At 37.0% G+C, this 7,217-nt stretch overlaps 1 non-coding gene across 1 annotated transcript; it reads right to left on the bottom strand.

Moving 5' to 3' along the window:
- Positions 1-5,192: 5,192 nt before the first annotated feature.
- LOC133299898 (small nucleolar RNA R71) lies at positions 5,193-5,299 on the bottom strand. Its single transcript, XR_009749996.1, has one exon. It is a non-coding gene; the product is annotated as a small nucleolar RNA R71 (small nucleolar RNA).
- Positions 5,300-7,217: the final 1,918 nt, after the last annotated feature.

The following is a 7,217-nucleotide window of genomic DNA, read 5'->3' as shown; positions in this document are numbered from 1 at the left end:
TTATCTTGACCTTAACTCTAATTAAATTGAAGGTCTCATACCACTAGAACTAGGGAATTTGTCTAATTTACAGGAATTATATCTTTCACAAAATTTACTCACTGGTTCAATTCCTTATACTTTGGGCCAGTTGAACAATTTGGCCTTTCTCTTCCTTGATTCTAACAAAATTGAAGGCCTTGTACCTTGAGATGTGCAAAATAACCAAAAAACTGAACCGAACCGAACCGTCCCTTAAAATAATCGATTTTTAAAAATCAGTTCACGAACCGAACCGATTTTTAAAGAACCAGTTCATGAACCGAACCAGATTTTAGAACCAGTTTAAGAACCGAACCGATTTTTAGAACCAGTTTAAGAACCGAACCATTTTGAACCGAACCGAACCGAACCGATTCCGAACCGAACCAAACCGTTTCCGAACTGAGCCAAATTGATTTTTATAACTTTATTTTTTAAATCTTACATTTTTTTTTCTTTTCAAAAGAGGGTCGACCCGAACTGGTTCTGAACCGAACCATTTTCGAACCGGTTTCAAACCAAACCGTTTCCAATCAAACCGAACCACTTCCGAACCAAACCATTTAAACCAATTCGGTTCGATTTTTCAAAAAAATCGGTTCGGTTCGACCCATGCACATCCCTACTTGTACCGGTAGAATTGAGCAATTTGTCCAATCTAGAGTTATTATATCTTTCAAATAATTCACTCACTGGTCCAACCCCCTCTTCTTAGGGTCAATTGAAGAATTTGACTTATCTTGACCTTAGTTCTAATCAACTTGAAGGTTTCATACCACTTGAACAAGAGAATTTGTCTAATTTAAAGGAATTATATTTTTTAATCCCCTCTTCTTTGGGTCAATTGAATAATTTGACTTATCTTAACCTTAGTTCTAGTCAAATTGAAGGTCTCGTACCATTAGAACTAGGGAATTTGTCTAATTTAATGAAATTATATCTTTCACAAAATTTACTCACTGGTTCAATCCCTTCTTCTTTAGGTCAATTGAAGAATTTGGTCCATTTGTTCCTTGGTTCTAACCAAATTGAAGGCACCATACCAATAGAACTAGGGAATTTGTCCACTTTAGAGGGACCATTTCTTTCAAATAACAGGTGTTATACCATCAGAGATTATGAATTCCATCAGTCTTTCAAATTTAGACCTTTCTCATAACAACCTTTATGGGTCTATCCTGATCTATTTCTCCTTTGCTCCCACTTACAAATCAATGGATTGAAGCTACAACTTTTTAAATGGAAGCATTACTTCCCAAATTAATTGTTTTTCTAACCTTAACCTTAGCCATAATTTTCTCAATGGTGAGCTTCCAAATGATTTGGGGATAAATTCTTCCATGGAAGAGTTGGATCTTAGTTATAATAACCTCAGGAAAATTACACAAGGAACTCGCTTTGATAAGATATATAAATCTTTCATACAATTCCTTTGACTTTTCAAGAGATCTTGACTCTGAGTCACAATCACCAGATTATTGTTATTTCAAGGAAGACTCATTGATCAGTTACAACACACCAAATTTCACATTTTGTCATTCTATCCACCTAACCAATCATCCAACTAGTAAAGCTAAGACTTTCATTCTAATTTCTCTTTCTTTCATTTGTTTCATTATGCTTGTACTTCTTTGAACATTATATTTCACAAGATGTACTTCTAAGATCAAATTTGAAGAATGGAGACTTGTTTTCTATATAGAAGTACGGCGAAAAAATTGCTTTTGAAGACATCATTGAAGCAACTGAGGACTTTCACATCAAGCATTGCATCAAAACTGGTGCACATGGCAATGTCTGTAGATCACAATTACTGAGTTGAAAAATTATTGCATTGAATAGACTTCATTAATTGGAATCTCAAAACCCATCTTTTGACAAGAGTTTTCGCAATGAGATCAAAGTTTTAAAATAAATCCATCATAGAAACATTGTAAAGATTTATGGCTTTTGCATGCATAATTGATTCATGTTTTGGTATATCAATACTTGGAAAGGGGTAGTTTATTGTATATCTTAAGCAATGATGTGGAAGCTAAGGGGTTGAATTGGAGTAAGTGGGTGAATATCATTAGAGGAATTGCACATGCTTTGTCCTACATGCGTCATAATTGTAACCCGCCAATTGTTCATTTGGATGTAAAGAGTAGAAATGTTTTGTTGAATGCACAAAGGGAAGCTTATGTCTATGATTTTGGCGCAACTAGACTCCTTGATCCTAATTCTTTAAATCAAAACTTTGTAGTTGGCACTTTTGAACCATAGATCAAAAGGACTATGTTTATGGAGTTTTGGTGATAACAAAGCACCAACAAGTACAACATAGCACAACATGAAAGCTCCCAATGAAAGATATGGAAACAAGTTCTAAATGACATAAGAAGCCTATAACAAAGTGCAAATATGAAGAGAAGACTCAAATATGCAAAGTCAAAACTCAAGTCAAAGATTTCAAGCTAAAAGAAGTATTAGAAACTCAAACTATGAAGAAGAATAGAAGACAATGAAAACTCAAGCACTTACTGGTTATATAGTACATTAAGAGTCTTAGAACTTATTAGGATTGAATTTATTGAGTTTTTAACTTGAGAAGTGCAAAAATAAACCATAAACTCATATAGTGACACATATTCACTTTGATAATGTACACAATGATACAATGTTCACAGACATCAAAAGTTGTTATGGAAGTGTGAAACATGATCATACATATATTAGAAGTCACATAGAATCATTTAGAAGTAATTGGAAATCATTAGGATGCATTAAAATTCAAAAACCGGCATGAAAACCGATTTCTGCATAAAAGTAATCAAATAATTTTTGTAAAGTAATAGAGTACTTTTCTGGGTAGAAAAGTAATCGAATACTTGATAACAGTAATTGAATACTTTCTAGGTTTGAAGAAGTATTTAAATACTCCCTAATAAACCCTTGGTTTACCATGTTTTTAAGCTAAATTATACAAGAATCATATGGTAGATTGCATGAAATTCAAGGTTTTACATTAGAAAATCATAAGATTTGAGGATTGAGCTAACGTTTTGATATTTTTCTCATTTTGGAGGTAAATCCAAAAGATTTGGCGCTAAGATGTGATGAAGGAGTCATAACATAGAATTGAAGCTCAATCGAATCCAGAGTGCAAGTCAAATGTCAAAGGAGCACGCTCAAGCGCACAGATGGGCGCTCAAGCACGTCAGAACAGTTGAAACAGTCAATTTGATCCATTCAGGACGCTCAAGAGTCCAACAGAGCGCTCAAGCGCCCAAGAAAAGCAAATTTCTCCATCGAGGAGCACGCTCGAGCGCCCAAATGGCCACTCGAGCGCTAAGGGGCAGTGAATTACAAGAATTTCAAGCGTGGAAGCGCGCTCAAGCGCCCCGTAGCGCGCTTGAGCGGTCAATGCGAGCCCAGCCAGCCCAATCTACAGGATCTTAAATAAAAAAAGGAAACAATCAAGATTTGATATAGATCCATGAGGGATTCGATAGAGATCCATAGGGACATTTGATAAAGAATTAAAAAGATGTGGTTTCGAAGGTTGTAAATAAGGAGCTCAGGGTCAAGGGAATTCATTCATAGACACACCACAGAAAATACATAGAGACCCAGAGGAGGAATCCTATTGCGGAGCGTTGGAGCACTGAGGAGCCAAGACGACATCACACCAATGGAGTCTTGGGGAATTATTTTCTTTTCAATTCCTTTTGAATTCAGTATGCTAGGCTAAATTTCTATGTAGTTAGGGGTAGATGGAACCCAATTGAATCCTTATGGTTTGAATTAAATTGTCTTTGAATTCTTCTCTTTTTATCTTTGAATAAATTTATTTGTCTTTAATTCTTTCTATGAGTTTGCTCCTTATAGATTGATTTAGAGGAATTGTATGATAATATGGATGTTGGTGCATGAACACTGACTTGATAAATTTATCACAATCCTTGTGATCTAGGGATAGACACTGGGTAATTGTGCAATCTTTAAATTCTTTATCTTAATGCATGTTTTCTTGGGGAATACTCGGGAAACTAGAGTTCTTTCAAGCTCACATAGATTTAGGGTAACAAGGATTTGAGCCTTAATTAACTTAGAGATAATTGATTGGTATTATATTAAGAACGGGTTCTTGACAATTTAATTCATAGCATAAGGAGGGAAATGGGGGAAGTCGAAACCCTAAGTACACTTGTTTTAAATCTTTAAATCAACTCATCTTCTTCTTTGCTTTTCAATTCTGAATTTGCATGATTAGTAATTGTTTTCTTTTAATTTCAAATTTCTTCATCTAAATCTGATTATCCAACTAAACCGCGATTAGTGAGCTAGTGTTTGAACCCCAATCCTCGTGGAAACGATCTCGTACTCCGGTACACTTTATTACTTAACGACCGGTGCACTTGCCGAGTCGCAATAAGTTTTTGGCGCCGTTGCCGGGGATTGGATCCTTCAACATTAGAAGTAACTAAAAACTATTTAGATTTGATGTTTTAAATTTCTGCATTTAAATTCTGCATTAATTAAATTGTGCATCCAATTTTTCTGCATAATTCTGCATTTTTCCGCATAAACTTTTCTGCATAAATTTTCTGTTTCTGCATTTTCTATTTTTTTTTGCATAATCTATTTACTCGTAGTTTATGCAAGGTACTGTTAACCCACGATCCTTGCAGTTTGATCCTGAGATAGAGAAAACAGCCAGAAGACTCAGAAAAAGCGCAAAAGCAAGAAAAGCAAAAGAAGCATCAAGCTCGACAAAACTGAAGGAAGAAACCATGGCTGATAATAACGCACTTCAGAATCCTCCAAGAACGTTGGAAGATTAAATGACACCAGCCAGAGTTCCACAAACAACAAGCATTGTTAGACCAAACGTGGATGCTAACAATTTTGCGCTCAAGCCAGCACTGCTGCAATTGATTCAAAAAGATCAGTTAACTGGAGGAAGCACAAAGGACCCATACATTCATCTTGAAAATTTCTTGCTCTATTGTGACACATTAAAGATGAATGGAGTCTCACGTGATGCCATCTTGCTTAGAATCTTCCCATGCTTACTGAAGGAAGACGCAAGAGGTTGGCTGCAGTCACTGCCTGAGGGAAGCAACACCAACTAGGACGAACTGGCAACCAAGTTCTTGGCCAGGTTCTTCTCATCTTTAAAGATGGCAAAGCTTAAAGCAGATATCACTTCCTTTGAACAAAAAGAAAGTGAATCCTTGTACGAGGCATAGGAAAGGTTTAAAGGACTACTCTGGAAGTGTCCCCAACATGGCTTTGAAGCTTGGGAGAAAGGACGGATTTTCTTCCAAGGAATGACGCCCAATACAAGAACCATGGTGAATGCTGCATTAGGAGGATATCTGAAAATAAAAACTCTAGAGGAAGCTTTGGAATTGCTGGAATCTTTGGCTTCTCAGGAGTTTGATAATGCTCCAGTATCATAGAGGAGAAAGGGGATCATGAAGCTCAACGACTATGATGCACTATTAGCACAGAACAAATAAATATTACAAATTAACAAGAGACAACAAGCACAATTAGATGCTCTCACAAAACAATTTTCTATCTCTCAAGTCTCTTCTGTTAATACTCCTCCAGTCACTTATGGGATATGTGCAAGCGCTCATTCTACGGAATAGTGTGATTTCATGAAAGCACCTGGGAACGCGAAAGTCAACGGAATCTGGTATGATCAAAAGAACCAGAATAATTCGGGGAGGAACCAATATGGAAATAACTACAATCCAGGGTGGAAAAATCAAAATCAACACCCAGGGTTTAGTTACAAATCAAATCAATAGCTGAATCCTCCTCCACCAGTGCAACAACAGCCCCCACCACAAGGTAACACCTCAGAGTGGGAGAAAGTCTTTGCACAGCTGTCCAAGACCACTTCAGATTACATTTAGAATGCAAGTGCTTTCAGGGAAGACACTTCAACCTTTATGCTTGAGACGAGAGCCTCATTTCAGAATCATGAAGCTTCTATCTGGAATCTTGAAACTCAGATTATCCAGTTGTCAAGGCAGTTCGCTGAAAGAATCCAAGGTACCTTCCCAAGTAACACTGACACTAACCCAAAAGCACACTGTAAAGCTATTGTCACCAGAAGTGTAATCGTGATCCAACCTGTGGAAAACCTTCAATAGAGAAAAAGAAAGATGAAGAACCTGCAGTTGAAGAGGACAAGGAGGAGAAAGAGAAATACGAGGGAGAATATGAAAAGAGCATTCCAGAAAATAAGCTGTTTAAATGGGAGAAAAAGAAAGCTCTAGACAGACAAGAAAAGCATGTGGATCCATCTCCATATGCTCAAGTTCCATACCCTCAAAGGCTGAAACAAAAAATCCATAAATAACAATACACAAAATTTCTGGAGATCTTCAAGAAGTTGCAGGTGAATATTCCTTCTGCAGAAGCTATGGAAAATATGCCGAACTATGCAAAATTCATGAAAGAACTTTTGTCAAGAAAACGCAAGTTGAAGGAGTACGAAATAGTAGCCCTGACTGGGGAATGCAGCGCAATTATTCAGAAGAAACTTCCTCCCAAGCTGAAAGATCCGGGAAACTTCAGTATTCCTATAGCAATTGGGAATATTGAAGTGGGAAAGGCACTATGTGTTATGGGAGCGAGTATAAATTTGATGCCGTTCTCCATGTGTAAAGCTCTAGGAATCAAAGAGCTGAAACCAACTACAATTTCTCTCCAACTAGCTGACCGATCGATCAGACGACCTGACAGAGTTATTGAAGATGTTTTGGTAAAAATTGACAAATTTATTTTTCCTGCAGATTTTGTAATCCTGAACATGGAAGAAGATGCATAAATTCCTCTACTACTTGGAAGGCCCTTCTTAGCTACTGCAAGAGCAATGATTGATGTGGAGCAAGGGAAGCTGATGTTGAGGATGAATGAAGAGACAGTCACTATTGATGTTTATGAGTCAATGAAGCATCCATCTGATGGAGGAGACTGTTTCATGGTTGACATTATTCAAGAAGCAGTTGATGACATAATGAAAGAGGAGAGTTCCCCACTTGAGTTAGAGCAAATCACTGAAGATGCTGAGATCATTGATAAAGAAAAAGAACCAGTGGTGGAAGAACTAAAAGAAAAGAAAGACGACATCCCTCTTGGGGCACCAAAGGTGGAGCTTAAGGAGTTACCTCTAAATCTGAAATATGCTTTCC

This window comes from Gastrolobium bilobum, unplaced genomic scaffold, assembly GCF_033153095.1.
Source record: "Gastrolobium bilobum isolate Gb01-03AN ecotype WA unplaced genomic scaffold, APGP_CSIRO_Gbil_v1 utg10129, whole genome shotgun sequence".
NCBI classification, from domain to species: Eukaryota; Viridiplantae; Streptophyta; class Magnoliopsida; order Fabales; family Fabaceae; genus Gastrolobium; species Gastrolobium bilobum.
This window is presented reverse-complemented; position numbering and strand designations above follow the sequence as displayed.